Genomic DNA, 17685 nt, shown 5'->3' with positions numbered 1-17685 from the left:
GGTCCAGACAAACATGGCGGAAGAATTTTACTAGACTTAACCGTAGTCGTAACAACGTTGTTTAGAGGAAGTAATAAACCAACCATGCGCAGATCTTGTTACACTAGAGACACGAGTTTTCTCTTCGAATATTTTAAAAAATCCATCAATTTCATTCTTGTTCAATCAGAAATGTTCATTAAACTTACTATGTTTGTGACGTTTGATCTTTCTCACAACTCGGTTACCATCTGTTTCATCTCAACAAGTACATGATTATATTGCTTAGAAGAAAAAAATAATAGTTCGTCTCGTATGGTATAAGTGGAAATTAACTGCCAGTAAATATCTGTTTGTGGATAATTTAGTAAACTAAAATAATGATTACAGAATAATTGTAATGTTATTTCGCTAACATATTATAATTTATTCTTTGATAGATTGTTTAGGCAGAGTGTTCATGATGAAACTTTGTAGAATGGACGGCAACTGCCTCTTGTAGAGACGGAAGACTTTCAAAACGTCGTCTTCTACACTTGTATCTCCACAACAGGCAGTTGCCGTCCATTCTACAAAGTTTCATTATATTATCATAATATAGTATATCGTTTCTACCCAATGGAACAGGTTTGTTTCTAATCGCTATTTTTAGTTGGATTTTTAAACATTTATATAAATATATATCCATACATGAAACTCTCCTATTATCATTATGGAATGACCTGATTTGTTTTCATTTGTACTAGTAACAATTGTGAAACGTTTCGTGACAGTCACTTCAGTTATGAATCGCTGTGTAGTTTTGTTGTTTAACTTATGAGTAGAAACGCTTTTGTTTGCCCATGTCTTTTGGATATAGAACACAATCAATTGTGTGCCTTTCGTCAGCTAATTCGGATCAGTGCAGAGGATTTATGTGGTTATTTCTTGTTTGTGATTATCGCCAAATAGAGTAAGATGTACAACTAATGTATAAAAGCACATTCTGTATATATATATATATAAAGGAGGATCGATGAAACAAACTAATTTTTGGTATCTGATTTTTTTATATCCAATTTATTTCTCTGCCGGAAGAGGACACTCTATCAGGTAGAAACGTAAGCATTCTCGCGCATACGTAACACCCAACAGTATGGTGTTTGTGTTGTACTCGACGATTTTTTAAAAATTAAATGAACAATAAGGTTCGTGGATTTAATTTTATTAGTATTTATTTTCACATTTTCCGCCCCAAAGTGACACAACAGTGTCTTCGTACTCATAATGCTAGAAACCGGGTTTCGATACCCGTGGTGGGCAGAGCACAGATAGCCCATTGTATAGCTTTCTGCTTAATTATAAACAACGTAACACCTGAAGTTTTCCCTAATTTGTTACTATATTTGAGTAGACAAGGTTATGAGTAGAGAAAGACTGATTTACAGTTAAACTATGAAAACTTACAAGTAAAAGAAAAGTATTTAAATATAGATAAACAAAATTTAGTAGTTTATTCTGATGTTCCACAGCACGTTTCTTTTAGTCAATAATGAAACCAAAACCAAATATTTGTTTAATATGTGTCAATTTCTTAATACAATTTATTATCTGTTCTAGCTCTATAAGGGCTGAAGTTCCAGTATAATGACCGACAATAACGACGTCACAGCAAATGATATTTAAGATTTGTACCTTAACTGATGTTTTTGTAACGTAAACACAGATTAATTCGTCCAAATGCATCAGTTATGGTCCACGTTTGTTTGTTTAGTTTTGAATTTTGAGCAAAGCTACACGTGGGCTATCCGCGTTAGCCGTCTTTAATTTAGCAGTGTAAGACTAGAGGGAAGGCAGCTAGTCCTCACCACCCACCGCCAACTTTTGGGCTTCTCTTTTACCAATGAATAGTTGAATTGATCGTCACGTTATAACACTCCCAACGCTGAAAGGTCGAATATGTTTGGTGTGACAGGGATTCGAACCCGCGACCCTCGAATTACGAGACAAGCGCCCTAACCATCTGGCCATGCCGGGTTCTGACCATTTTAGAATCGTGTTTCATGTAATCGACTTTCTTATTCGTAATGTTTTAAAGATCTTATACTACGAAGAGTTTATTTTCTTTAAATCACACTTCTAAGCTAGTTTGTATGCACAGTTAATATATTTTATGTGGTGTAACTTCAAGTTACGAGTCGAGCGCCCTAACGACGTGGCCATCTATGGTGAATTATCCACTGATAAAAACACGCTAGATACATTATTCATCTAATAACTAATATTGTACGAAAATTTGTTTTTCACTATAATGCGATTTATTTTGTTTCAACTTATTTTATATTAAAATTGGAATTTTTACTTTCCCATGAATAGAAATAATTAATTTTCTAGAAGACAGTATCAAACCATCTGAGCAATCATCTAGTAATATTTCTAGTGCTACTGTGAAGAAAAAAGAACGTAGGTTATATACACTTATCCAATTACCCAAAGCCACGTCGTGCCATCTGCTTAGCCCACCGAGGGGAATCGAATCCTTGATTTTAGCGTTGTAAATCCAAAGACTTACCGTCATCCCAATGAGGGACAATCTTATTACACTTATCTAATTACCCATTTAGAGATCCAGATATAAATAAATGGTTTGTTTACATCTATCTAATTACCTGTTTAGAGTTCCAGAGATAAGTAAACGGTTTGGTTACACTTATCTAATGACCCGTTTAGAGTTCCAGACAGGAGCGTAGGTTTTTTTACACCCGATGGGGGGGATGATTTTTACAACCACTTATGTGGACTGTTCAATTTGTAAATTGGTAGTCTCTGATTACGTGAACCTGAAAGCTGTAAACATGCAGTCACAGAGTAATCTTGTTGCCACGATACTTCAAGGTTTCCATGTAGGTTTGTATAAGTGAGGTGTTGTGAACAGTTTTCAAAATGTTAATAGAATAAAGACAAATGTGTTACCAATTAACTGCCACATAAATTTATTTCTGTACACTGCACAGTATAAAAGATGGCCACTACACTTGACAAGGTTACTAATAACTTTCATTGTATGAATTACGTTTTCAAATATTAATAAAATTAGTAATTACCCGTGATAAGTTTATATCTACTGAAAAACTGTTTATGTTGTTTGATAAAAATAATTAAAATGTCTTTGTGAACTCTTGAAAATTACACATCAATACAATATAGCACACAATTATTCATACTTTTCATTGAAGTAAGATTCATTTAGTCCTCTAGTCTACATGTTCCCAAACGTAGACCGCATTTGTGATGATCTGTTTATGAATTCTTTGATAAGCTCTTCTATATTTATCTTTGTGAGTGTGACAAACTGCCACATGGTTGAGGCGGCACTGAGACATAGTTGACCTTAACCACGTCTTCAACCGTCTTAATGCAGAAAAGCTGCGTTTACATTTGCAGCTGGATACTGGACATACAAGAACATTTTTCATGAGAAGAAACACTTCACTAAACATCTGCTGGCTTGTTTCATGCATTTTACAGTAGGAATCCTTCGCACCTTTCAGATATACTGCTTTTGTTGTTCCTTTGAACATGGGCAACTGGAACTCGAGCCGTTGTGCAGAAATTTCTGGATAGAAGTTTATAACAGAGTTGTCAATCTTGCCAGATGTGATGATGTTCTGAAGTGCCAGATATTACCTCAAGTCATTATTGTCTGCATTGAATCTAGTGGTCAGATGTTCTACGACTGTGTCCACAAATTTAAAATATTGGCTTCTGTAGTAACCTTTAGCTGTTGTAGAATGGTGTGCTGAACCATCACCTGTGATCCTTTTGGGGGGTCTGCGAATGCGTGGTAGTTCAATAGGCACCAGATCTAGGGAAGTTACCTTTTTCTCAGCTTCATCAAATATCTTGTTGTAATTTTCTTTTGTTCGCAATACCCGCAATTGCTCAACTGTCATTGCAGATGCTTGAATTATGCCAGATACTGTCGCTGATTTTGCTTGGAATGCACGGTTTAGTTCCTCTTATGCAGCTAATGGATGCTGAGCCATCAGCAATCCTAAAATTGTCTTTCCTTTGTCAAATCTGTCCAGCAGACCTCGTGCTTTCACTGCTACATCTGATTTTTCATTTGCTAATTCAGACAAAGAATCAACAATGTCACTGTAGTGATCATTAGGACGTGTAATTGCAGATAGGCGGCACAACCAGCGTGTTGGACACAGTGGGCGGATGTATTTAACTGGACCATTGTGGCTGTCTGACGATACAATATTTTCAAAGATTGTCTTGTACTTGCCTGACTTGTGAAGCAATACACCAAGTTCATGTACCCACTGGATAGAATCCCGAACACATTCACAAGGTTCAACTGCATGTTGAATTATTAAATTAGCCTTGTGTGCTCCGCAGTAAAAAAACAAAGCTGGCAGTTGTTTCTCTTTTATTTTTGCCTTGCATCCACTGTACGCACCACTCATGTTAGCGGCTCCAACATAAGTTTGTGCTCTTAATCCTGACAGTGGTAAATTGAGTCTAGTCAGTACATCAAGTATAGTCGAGGATATTGTTTCACCAGTTGTATTGGAAACACTGTACAAACAAAGAAATGTCTCATGGACGTCAAGGTTCTCATCTACGTATCGTACACATAATGCTTCCTGTTCGGCACCTGTAAAATCTTGAGTGCCATCAATCATTAATGCAAAGATTTTACTTTGATGCACTTCGTGTGCTATGTTCCTCAGTATTTGATGGCTGAACATCTCCATTATTTCATTCTTAGCCTGGGGTGATGTGAATGTGGTTTTCTTTGACAAGTAGGCCGTCAACTCAGGATCTTCCTCTTCCAGAAGCTTCATTAACTGCAGGAAGTTCCCCTCCGTATCAGTATGTCCACGTAATGCTAAACCTTGACGCAGTAAGAAACGTAAACTTCTGAATGTTTTGGCTAGACTTCTTTTACATTCTTCCTGCTGCTTCTTTTTTTCCATCATGTAGCTGGACAGTCACTGGAGTTACATCAAGTGAACCTTCTGGATATATAGCGAATCTGTGCTGAGAGGAGGATTGGTGTTTGTTGAATTTCTGTTTTGCTTTTTTCCAGGTGTAAAAACCGGTGAATATGAAGGTGTACTCCACTGGCCTCTCCAATTTCCCTGTAAAAAGGCCTCTATTTTCTGCCTTGGCACTTTGAAAGCATATGACTTTTTGAGTCTGATTGTCGAAGTGCAGCCATGGGAACTCATTAAACCACTTGCCCTGGAAGTTGATATTTTGAGATTTTGCTTTCTGTAATGGTATTAGTTGTGCGTCTGGATGATATGGCTTTCCACACTGTATCTGTGGAGTGTCAGAGCTTTCATTACTGCAAAACTTGTTTCACAACTACCTGGTGGTTCTTGATGTGCCATAGTTGCACAAGTATTTTCAGACTCGTCCTCTGAAGAACATGGTATTTCCTCTGTATGGCAAGTTTCCATTCTTTTGCTTGAGGTTGTTAGATTATTAATTATCTGCATCTGCATTACTAGTACTAGTAACTGACTTGCAGAACTGTCTAATATCGGACAGTTTCAGACGCTTGCTTGTCATAGTTGGAATCTGTTTCCCAGATGACTCAACAGGCTAAAATACAGTCTTTATTGAAAAACGAACAAAGATAGAACAGAATGGAAGTAGGAATTCTGGGTAGGTATTTGGGTTAACTTATTATTCTGTTACCCGAAGGGAAACGAAAAATAACCCAGGGCGGTCAGAAACTGTTGTTTCTCTTCACCCCACACGAGACAAGAATAAATTAGTCACCTGATCTCGAAAATAATTAACTGAATTAGAGTGGCACGTTGGTTGTTAATCTAGAGTGATAGTCACTAATGGCCTTATGGAGTTAACAGTATTGTGCATCTAATTGAGGAGCGTCGGGAAACAGTTGAGAAGCGGGCCGACGAGCCGGAGAGAAAACGAAGAATGAAGAGAAAAGGTTCAGCACATTTCGTCCGAAGAATTATGTGGCGTAAATATTGTCGAAGTGAAGGGTGCAGAGAGATGCAAACACAGTCCGTCGACATAATTAAGACACGTGACTTTGATTAACTGGAATTTAAACACTTACAATTTAGGTACTAAATTTTGGGCTGGGATCTATAGATCCTATGAAACAAAACTTTTGCTGTGGGGGGAAACGAAAGTACCCCGAAAAAACCCACTTTCACGACCAGGGCGCCGAATAAAAGGCCCTGACCGTGCCCGGAAGAAGAGCTGTAAGAAAAAAATACAAGGATTAATTAATAGAGACATACGGTAACAATAACAAAGAGATGTGCAAATGATAATAATAAACATAGATTGCAACTAGGGTGCATTTTAAACAAAGAAGACGAATGTTAGAAAGGACATGACGGATCATCTAGGATACATAGATCTGATTCCAGCTTGGCCGGAGGAGGAGTGTTGATGAAATTCTTCCTAGGTGAAAAGTGTATATTTATATTTCTCCTGAGTCCAAATGGGTGACGGAGGAAAGAGTCGGGATCCATGGATGACTTGGATGAAGGAGTAATCTGGGCTTCTTCCTGTACTAACTTGCTGGATGCTCTTGTGAGTCGCATGTTTCCAGGAGTATGGATTTTTTGGTGATTCATGGCTATGTTTGTTTGAGAATCATCGTCTACTGTTTGGACATGATCGGTCGAAGCTGAGGCTCCACGAGTTTTAGTCTCTTGAGTGGTCGTTTGGGTGTTCTGAGTTATTTTGTTACAGGAATTTGTGTGGGTACACTTGTCGGATGATTGATTTAAAACTTGCGGAGGGTCGATGGGCGGAGTAGATATTACGTTAGGTTGCAAGACAAGTTCAGGTTGCTTGGGTGTCCTTGGTTTGGTTGGGTTGCGTCGGGGCGTTCGGCACTAAAGTGTAAAATGTGATAAAAGCACCCATTACGTAGAATGGTGTTGGCAATATGTTTGTAGATTGTGACTATTTTCACGAAGTTAGTAGCTTGTTTGGTGGATTTCGAGAAGATTCGGTGGACGGCGTACATAACTAACTTTGGTTTTCGATGGCGCATATGATTTCGCTTGGGTGTATGGAAGGGTGTATTCCTCTCACAAAAACAGAAAAAAAGGCTTATTCGGCTTTTGGTCGGTTAGTATATGATATTTATTTCAGGTGTTCCACGGCTCGCAAAGGTATTCTAGGTCTGTAGGCGTTGACGGCTGGAGGAGAATACCTCCATTCGAAGAATCCGTGTTCCGGACGGGTCTATGGAAGCACTGGGCTTGGCCTGGGCAATAAAAGTAGCTATTTGCAGGGGCGAAAAATGTGATGGTAGACCGTCGACGATTACTTGCGGGACAGGTGGTGAGATCGGGGCGGTGGGTCCGGGCAATGAAAACGTCATGTTGGCAAGGCAGTGGGAGAACACACGTCTTTTTGCTCGGCGTCAAGGAGGAAACGGAAGTAGGATTGATTGATACTGGACAAGTGTTTAGGTTAACTTATTATTTCGTTCCCCAAAGGTGAACGAAAAATAACCAGGGGCGGTCAGAAACTATTGTTTCTCTTCACCCCACACGAGGCAAGAATAAATTAGTCACCTGATCACGAAGATAAATAAGTGAACTGGTGTGGCATCGTGGTTGTTAATCTAGAGCGATGGTCATTAATGACCTTGAAGTTGACAGTTTTATGTATCTAATTGAGGAGCGTCGAGAAACAGCTGAGAAGTGGGCCGGCGAGCCGGAGAGAAAATGGAAGTAGGACTAAACTGTACAATGTATTTCAGTCGAACGCGCGAACCTCACAGTGACTACCGAGCCGACTGACCGCCTGGGCATCGCTGGGACAATAATGGTGCTAGTTACAACACAAGTAATTGCAAATTTCTCGAAAATACTTAAACAATCACAAATATATTATATTCCTGTTAAAGCTCATCAAAAGGCAAACACGTTGTGATATAATGTCTATAAGCACGTCTATTAAATAAAAACACCTAAAGAAAAACTAGCAATACAATTCAAGTAGAGGCTTCAGGCCGTTGAAATCGCTCCTTTTGTGTTCTAATTATACAAGAAAATAGAATATTTTTACTATCTATGATAAGAGAATATATTGTTCTTTTACCATAAAGCACCAGCACTTTATTAGAGGGCGTTGATACTCTGAAATTTCATGAATTAATGATGGCCACAAACACAGGTCTAATGAGCCCTGTTGTAAAATCGTGGCTCAGACTAAAGGGAGCGGAGGGGGGTGATGTTGAGCGCGTCTGGATCCGAGCGGCCCGAACCTGTCGTTAACTGTACACTAAACGTACACTGTGGTCAGCAGTTCGGCAGCTAAGGAGAGTAAGGCGTTCAACAATAAAACCGGCTAGACATGCATAAGAACAAATGGCGTTGGAAAACCGCACAATATACACATAAGATTGATGCAGCTACAAGCTACAAATGGCCTGCCAGATCTAGATTACAGGAGTTTACGCTTGGAAGTAATATTTTCGAATTTCATGCTTTGTTCAATCTGTTGTGATGAAAATTTTACTTAATCTTACACTACGTACAAGATGTAGGTAGATTCTGTGATAGTGCTTGCAAGACTTGCATGTATACTTAGGCCTACTGACTGATACTTACGAACTATCGCTTAGGTCGAAAAGCTAAGAAGCACGCCTATATTAAAGATGTACATTACGAAAAAATAACCAACATTTGGAAAAACTTATAACAAAACACAACATTCAGTAAACACCAAATTTATTCAAAAACCAGGTACAAACTTAAAGTCCATATTATGTAAAAACTATACTGACAAACACAACACCAACGTAATTTATAAAATACAATGCATAACTGCCACAATTTCTATATTGGAGAAATGAGCAAAAAAATAGAAACTAGATTCAAAGAACACTCACACAAAAACAACACCTTCACACGTTTTTTGAACACTGCAAATCAAATAAACACAACGTAACCATAGAAAACACCCAGATTTTAAGTAGGGAAACAAATATAAACAAACGCAAAATTAAAGAAGCCCTACTTATAGAGCAACTAAAATCAAAATTAAACCAATATAAAGGAACACCTTTATACCTATACTAATTAATAACCTATATCCAACTGCAACGCCCCCTACAATCCCGTACCCGTTTATACTCTCATCCTTAAGATATGTGTCCGTCAACCGTCACATTCAAACTCTCTCTCTCTTTATCTGAAAATGACCTAGGAAGGTCGAAACGTTGTTCTCTCTTTATCAATAAAAGTGTTAATACCCATACCAATCGTTTTGAGATACAAATGTAGAGTCGAGGGAATATTAAACAACTAGAGTCATGAATCAATTCTTATTGAAGAATATAACATACAAATATTAAAGGAAAAGCTTGTATTATATGATCAAACCTGCTTTGTAATAGGATGGGTGTATAATTTCATCAATTATTTATTGAAGAATTAGCAAGTAACTTTTCTATGTATGAAACAGAAAAACGTGCAGGTTTTCTTGCGTAAATTGTAATGTGCATCGATCAGTATTTGACTATAAAATAATATAATTACCACTAGATGGCACAATTATCAGAACGAACCTGTGTGATTCAGTGCTCGACAATAAAAAATCATTAAAAGATTAACCTCTAGGTTTAAGTGTAGGGAAGGGAAACCATTTGACCACAAAAATATGAAATGTCATGACCTGACACGCCACTCATTAAGGTTATGTAACTGTCTCACTAGACACTAATTAAATAAAATTATAATATTCCTCGTACACAGTTATTATACTGTTTTACTCTTTTTTAAAATGAATGAAGTATCGAGAGACATCTAACGGAGGAAGACAGCAATAACTCTGCTCCATGAATACACACTGTATTTAAAAAATAAACGAATTACAACACCATGAATAACACCGAATGTGTGTTTTTTTTATAGCAAAGCCACATCGATCTATCTGCTCAGCCCACCGAGGGGAATCGAACAATAACACCGAAACTATTGATAAGGATGTATTACACTTTATTTTTTTTGTAATTAAACGAAAAGCTACACAGTGTATAATTTGTGCTCTACTCACCACCTGTATTTTGATACCGTTTTAAGTCCACAGACATGCCAGTGGGAGGTAATGTATTGTGAATTTAATCACTATATGTGACATTATGTAACATAGAAGTTTTGATTTTATATAGTAGCTAATATTCAGAGTTTGCAGATGTGTCTGTTTTCCCAAATTTTTCCGAGTTTGCTAACAAATCTTTACACGTTATTGGATACAGATTTACCAGCTCTACGTATTACTAACGGACACTGCAACGGCAACTTATAGACTGTCTGTTTACACACACATAAAATAACAAAGTTCACTTACAAAAGTACAAATAAAAACAGCGAGTTAGACCTCTACTGCAGAGATATAACATTATTTTAAAACATCTCATAGGTACAGCGGATTTAACTTCTGACGGGTTTCTTTCCATAGCATAAAAAGTTATTCCTCAGTCTAAAAATACAAAATTAAGGTGTGATGTTTTATGATTTTTTAAAATTTCAAAAATTAAATCATGTCTTGAGGTGAAAATTATAAACTAAACACTTCATTAAAATTTAAACTGAAAACTGATTTCAAATACTATTTTTGTAATAAAGGGTCTTAGAATTTCTAAAATTTATACTTCCTAAAATTTATTAATGGAAATACATATAAATAAAAATAAATATCTTATACTAAACTGAAATGAATTACATAAATCTTAACTTGTCATTGGTCAACAACATTTATAAAACTCCACCGGTAAATGTAAGGACTTACAACGCTAAAATCTGGGGTTTGATACCCGTAGTAAACAGAGCATATATAGCCCATTGCGTCCCTTTGTGCTTAATTACAAACATACACTAGAAGCAATGTTTTTTTAGGCTTAGTTTAATTAAAAGTAACTTCTAGTGCCACCTAAAAAATACAGAGCATATATAGCCCATTGTGTACCTTTGTGCTTAATTACAAACATACACTAGAAGCAATGTTTTTTAGGCTTAGTTTAATTAAAAGTAACTCCTAGTGCCACCTAAAAAATACAACAATTTAATATTAACAATTTCAATTAAATTCACCATTCAGCATTAAGTTCTGAAATATCCTGTGTTGTTCATTTTCACAAGTTCAGAATAAGAAAGCATAAAAATATAGTACAAGATTTTCGTGGAATTTTCGTTTTAAATACCAAACTGGGAGAGAATGCGGGATCAAATGCTACCCCTAAACTAAACATTACAGCCATACAGTCTGATTTTATCAAAAAAATCAGTTAACGTACATTGTTGGATAGTGTGTTTGTTTCTTGTCGGATTTGAGGATATGTTAGAAGACGACTACTTGCACTCACTGTCAGTAATTTTGAGGTGGTAGATTTGTTTGTTTGTTTTTGAATTTCGAGCAAAGCTACATGAGGGCTATCTGCGCTAGCCGTCCTTAATTTAGCAGTGTAAGACTAATGGAAAGGCAGATGGTCATCAACACCTACCGACATCTCTGGGGTTACATTTTTACCAACGAACAGTGAAATCAACTGACACATTATAACGTCTCTCACGGGTGAAAGGACGAGTATGTTTGATGTGACTGGGATTCGAACCCTCAGATTACGAGTCCACCACCCTAATCACCTAGCCAAGCCGGGCCAAAAACTTAAGTAAATAAGACAGACGTTACCTCTGTAAAATATGGTACAATATTTTCTGATATATATGCAATATATTATAGGTCATATCTGAACAGACCTGGTCGTCAGTACAGCTATGTTGATCGCTTAAACCTCCCAACGAAATTTCAGTTAAAACTGACTCAAGAAAAATCAACCTTTGACATTCTGTTAAGTATGATATTATTAAATATTTTAAAACATATTTCGTAAGGTATAAACCACAGTTCTTATTTTAGTACGAGAACAACTCATTTTCATAAGTATAAAACATGGACACCACTCACACATAACTCAGTTTATCAAAACGACAATGAAATTAAATATATATAAGTGTTCTAAGTTTAGCTGATTTCATTATTGGATACACTGGAATATAAAATGTACAAGGAGAAAAGGACATGGTTTGTTTACGTCCAGTATCCTTCAAGGTTACACAGAGGTTAATTGCACAAGCAATTTCATAAAAGGAAAAGTAGAAGGAACACAGAAATCAACATCATTTTGGGGCTACGATAATGAAAAAGTGAAATTTGACTGTCACTCTTATAACGTAGTCGTAGCCACAGAGTAGAGATTGCTCTATTTTTATTCTTCTTTTTTCCTCTCGCCAACGAGACGCAACGATGGACATCCGTATCGTCAATCCGGAACGTTAGTCATTAGACTACTTGCAAATGGGATATATAAGATTTAGCTAAATGAAATCTCGAATTAAATTTTGTGTAAAACACGAATATTCTCTAAACTGCGATGTGTTACGTCGAGCCTTCCAAAAGCACATCCAAAGACAAGGAGTTTCACACATTTGTCTAGATCGAATTATATTATGAGATATACAAAACCTGTCTTAATCGGCAACTCCTTCCAAGTTTTCCTCTTCGACTTTTATATATTTCTTTAAATAACAACGTGATTTTTGTTGTTTCTTTCAGTATGATAGTAATTTCAAGAACTCTTACATAACGATCTATTTTCTACTTAACCATACCACTAGCAGTTCTAAGTCTGGATTTTTGTCCACTTGAAGATTCAGTGTCTTTTAGTCTCTTGTTGTTCCTTTTCTGATACCTTCCACGCACTTTTAATAGGATGGTGATGTAATCTGGCCAATCATCGGGCAGTAGGACTAGTAAGAAGCCAATAACAATCAATGATATTCCAGCCAATTCCATTCCTTTAAAGACGACTCCGTATATATATATATCGATGACTAAAAACGAAACAAAATGAAATGTACATTATTTTATAATAAGACGTGAGTTTTTATTTCAACAAAATTTAGCATTTTTCTGAAGATTAAAGCACTTCTAAAATGCATGTGCCTTAAAACTAGAATCTTAAGAGAACCGAATTCAGCTAACAATTTACTTATCACAAACTTTTCAAAGGCTTTTCAAGGATAATTACATCTTCATTTTGCTTCTGAACATATATGTTTGTTTTTATAAGACTATTTTTTTATCTACTAGATGCCTAGTACCAATGCATAATTTGTATTTAAACTGTAAATACAGATAAAGATCTTATTAGATGGTTATATCGTGCAACATGTGAGGAATTGTTTCATCCAATATTTTTCTTATTCTTTGATAAATTGTTTAGTGGAAAAAAAATTCTTGTTCAGTAGCTCTAATTAATTATTTATAAATCTTCTAGCCGCTAATTATATATTATATAATTTACGAAAGATTACTAAGAAATTGTTGGCCGTGGTCGATAAGGGCTCGCCTTTCAAGCGCTTAATCAAGTGTTCGCTATTTCACTTGCTGTGTTTACGTTTTGGTGCGACGAATGAGGGCGAAATACAAGGTACTTTAAAAGCTATTTTACAGCAGATTTTACATTTCTTAAATATCATGTTTTAAAAATATTTGCACACCGAACCATCTTCTTCACATTCATAGCACTTAAAAATTACGCCAATTTTGTATACAGTTGGACAAAGTTTCGGTACTTACAATTTTAAGATTTTCTGGAAAATGTCATGCAGCTATAGAATTTAAGGTAGGCAAAGCTAGTGAATGGTATTTTATAAACGTGTATAATATTCAGAATAAACGAAAACATTCACCATTTTTAATTCTGAAATGTGGTAACTTATTACCTGATGAAGCTGGTATCGAGAGGACGAGACCAAACGAAAGAAACACTTCATATGTACAGACTATTCCAAAACTGCCAATTAAGTTGGTCACTGCAAAAACAGAGACAGACTTTAACTTTCTCTACTCATGAGAAGAAACGACTGTCGAAGAAAAAGCAGATGTTTTCTCATTTTAGATATAAGCCCACAAACAGAGAGTATTGATTCGTTTGTTTGCTTTTTAATTTCGCGCAAAGCTACACGAGGGATATTTAAGCTAGCCGTCCATAATTTAGCAGTGTAAGGCTAGAGGGAAGGCAGCTTATCATCACCACCTACCGCCAACTCTTGGGCTACTCTTTTACCAACAAATAGTGGGATTGACCGCACATTTTGACGTCCCACAACTGAAAGGGCGAACATTTTTGGTGTGACGGAAATTCGTCAGCTAATTACAAAATCAATTATTAATTACAAAAAACATAAGTCATAGTTAACTGAGGCATGGATAGATAATAATTAAGATTTTATACTAATTACCAATAATTGCAAAAAAAAGGACAAAATCTTTGAGTGTGTAATACTAGATAAATTAGTTAACTAACAAAAACACGTCAAAATGCATCAAAACATGCGTAATAAAGTAAATAAAGCAGATTCTCTCAAACAATAGGTAGCAACCTGACTCCAAGAAAAGTTCAAAAGAGCTCCAAACGATGGGCGTGAAAGAGGTTGAAACAAAGTTACTTGACCTTCGTTATATGACGGATTATGACTAATATCATTTCTTATAACAGTTAACATGTTTATAATGGAGTATTTTAAGGTTTTCGATTAGATGAAAAATAAACTATACTGTCTGGAATTCTATTACCATATTATTTTTAAGTGGTATTTGCATTTAGTAACGTGTAACCTGAGAAAAAGGGAATCTTAACTGTTAACTCATAAAAACAAGGCCTCGCAGTGGCACAGCGGTACTTCTGCGGACCTATAATGATAGAAACAGGTTTCAATACCCGCGGTAGACTGAGCACAGATATCCCTTTGCGTAGCTTTGTGCTTAATAATAAACTAGAACTCATAAAAAAAGATTTCTGAAGGAAGAGTTTCGAAAACATTTGATAGAAACCACTGAAAATATAACAAATAGTTCCTTTGTTTATAAATAAATGTACTGAATTAGGCAGTTGACAATAACTTAAAATAATTTAAAACATTATTGAATGGAATAGTAAAGATGGCGCCACACTTGTGAAGATTAACGTAAACGAGCACTTACAATCATATTGCTGTTGTTTGTTTGTTTTTTAGTTTCATCATTACCTAAAGACAATATTGCAGCTGCGACTAGTGGCACCCACGGTAACTGGCTCCAATTTATAGCTTCAATATGAGTCAGGTGGAGAAATATAAAAAATGGCCATATAACCAGTAGATTTAAAAGAGCAATCATCGTAAAAAATATGGAAAGCTGTCCGGAAGTGACGTTTCCAATCAATTTCTTGAAGAATACCTGTTAATAAAAAGAACCAAGAAAGTTATCCCTTCATGGAAATATGTCTGCCAAAATCAACCTGTATGGTAATATAGATTAAAAGGGTGATAAAGGTATAGTTTTGTTCGTATAATCAAAGAAGTATAAAACCAATTGCTCCTGGAAATTTCATAGGCAACGAAATATGCAGACTCGGTTTAATAGAAATATTTTTTTTTTAAACCAAACCTTAGGATTTGATTTATCAGATTACCGAGTTACTATCTAATAACACAAAGTAGTGTTGTTATGTGTATAAGCATGAAGGGGTGTGTTTATATGTTTGTTTTATTGTTGTTGTATTTTGTAAGTTTCCTAAGTCTTTTTTCTGTTTTATCTATTCACTTATCTTTTTTTCAAATTTCGGAATATAGATATGTTAAGAAGCAAAGTCCAATGTTAATTTGAGTCATTAAATAAGAAAAAAGAAGATTTTATAGAAAATACAAGTGAGGAATAAGCTACATTTTTTTAATTTCCAGTGATTTCCATGTTAATTCTTTAGATCTAATCTACACAACTGGCTATCTTTATGCTGTCCGACACAGATATGAAACCCGTGTTCGAGCGATACAAGCTATAAGACTCACTGTTAAGTTCCTAGAATGCACACATGCCTTTGTTATTATTGATCAACATTATTTTAAAAAAGATATTTTGTTTTAAAGCTTAATCTCCTAGTAACTAACTATGATACTTTATTTTTTTAAATCTAGCACTTAGCTCTATTTATTTTCAGGTTTGTAGTATATTGTAGTATTAACACAAATTTTGTGAACATAATAACGAATTATTCAGTTTACGAAGTTAAAGCCATAAAATCAGAGGTCAGATTATCCACGATTACGGTCTTCCAATGATATACAGTGTGTCTGTAGACTTATAACGCTAAAAACCGAATGTCGATACCTGCGATGGGCAAAGTACAAAGAGCCCATTATGTATCTTTGCACCAAAACAGCAGCTATAATTTTATTAAATCTTAGCTCTATTTATTTTCAGGTTTGTAGTATATTGTAGTATTAACACAAATTTTGTGAACATAATAACGAATTATTCAGTTTACGAAGTTAAAGCCATAAAATCAGAGGTCAGATTATCCACGATTACGGTCTTCCAATGATATACAGTGTGTCTGTAGACTTATAACGCTAAAAACCGAATGTCGATACCTGCGATGGGCAAAGTACAAAGAGCCCATTATGTATCTTTGCACCAAAACAGCAGCTATAATTTTATTAAATCTTAGCTCTATTTATTTTCAGGTTTGTAGTATATTGTAGTATTAACACAAATTTTGTGAACATAATAACGAATTATTCAGTTTACGAAGTTAAAGCCATAAAATCAGAGGTCAGATTATCCACGATTACGGTCTTCCAATGATATACAGTGTGTCTGTAGACTTATAACGCTAAAAACCGAATGTCGATACCTGCGATGGGCAAAGTACAAAGAGCCCATTATGTATCTTTGCACCAAAACAGCAGCTATAATTATATTAAATCAATCAAATATTATCACAGATACAGTTATCAATGGTGTACTCTAGGATCTACTGGATTAAATCGTCGTGGACTGACTGGGGAGTAAGGTGCCTTTGACAAAGGTGTAAATTGGAAATCGAAAATATTGAAAATTCACCAAACATCCCCCTAACGTCAGTCGTTATATTTTTTTTTTTTTTTCAGTGCTGTATTTATTTTGATATTATACGGGTATGAAAATGGGTCAGCTATTCGGCTGAACAAATGCGGAAGGTAATTAACTTCATGTAGAACAAAATAATAAAAAAGCAAAATTCCATTGTGAATCACTCTTACCTGTATCAACTCGAACGACAAAGGTACCGCGAAATTTCCATTAAAGGAATATCCCTAACAGGACCGCGTTATGATTGTTTTTCGCTCTTCCATTAGAGTCATGCAGTTGACCCGTGTCTTAAGAGAGTATTTTAAATACACAAGCAACAATTGTTCATATAAGCGTTAAACCTTTAAGTATATAATTGTAAAAGAAAACTTCAAGTTAATTTTACATTAATATTTTAGACTACTTTCTTTTAAATCTTAGATATAGCATTTATCGTGAATTAAAGCTAATTGTCTTGAACTCAATAGCACAATTTTATGCGGAAGATGAAAAAGCATTTTGACATATATGTACTTAAAACAGCTTTTTTTAATATATTGAATATTATTATTAATATTATCAGACTTAACAAGAGAATATCATGACATTACATTCCTGTAAAAAAAACACTTTATATTGCCTTTGTGTTACGAGCCTTCTGTCAACACTCTAAATGGTTTTGTAAATGGAATAAAAACCTGTTGTATAAGAAATGTACAATAACTTTAACTTCGAGATTATGGAAATACATTGAACAGAATAAATATG

The 17685-nt window shown here is 35.4% G+C and overlaps 1 pseudogene across 1 annotated transcript in view; it reads right to left on the bottom strand.

Moving 5' to 3' along the window:
* Window positions 1-10615: 10615 nt before the first annotated feature.
* LOC143233684 (solute carrier family 35 member F3-like) overlaps window positions 10616-17685 on the bottom strand; it is a 31231-nt pseudogene continuing 24161 nt past the window's right edge. The window contains exons 6-8 of the transcript XR_013018273.1: window positions 15075-15264; window positions 13770-13859; window positions 10616-12875 (exon numbers count right to left, since the gene is read on the bottom strand). The product of XR_013018273.1 is annotated as a solute carrier family 35 member F3-like (transcript). The remainder of the gene's footprint in view (window positions 12876-13769; window positions 13860-15074; window positions 15265-17685) is intronic.

Source organism: Tachypleus tridentatus, chromosome 12 (assembly GCF_004210375.1).
Source record: "Tachypleus tridentatus isolate NWPU-2018 chromosome 12, ASM421037v1, whole genome shotgun sequence".
Classification (NCBI taxonomy): domain Eukaryota; kingdom Metazoa; phylum Arthropoda; class Merostomata; order Xiphosura; family Limulidae; genus Tachypleus; species Tachypleus tridentatus.
The sequence above is the reverse complement of the archived record's forward strand: the minus strand, read 5'-3'. Positions and strand labels throughout refer to the sequence as shown.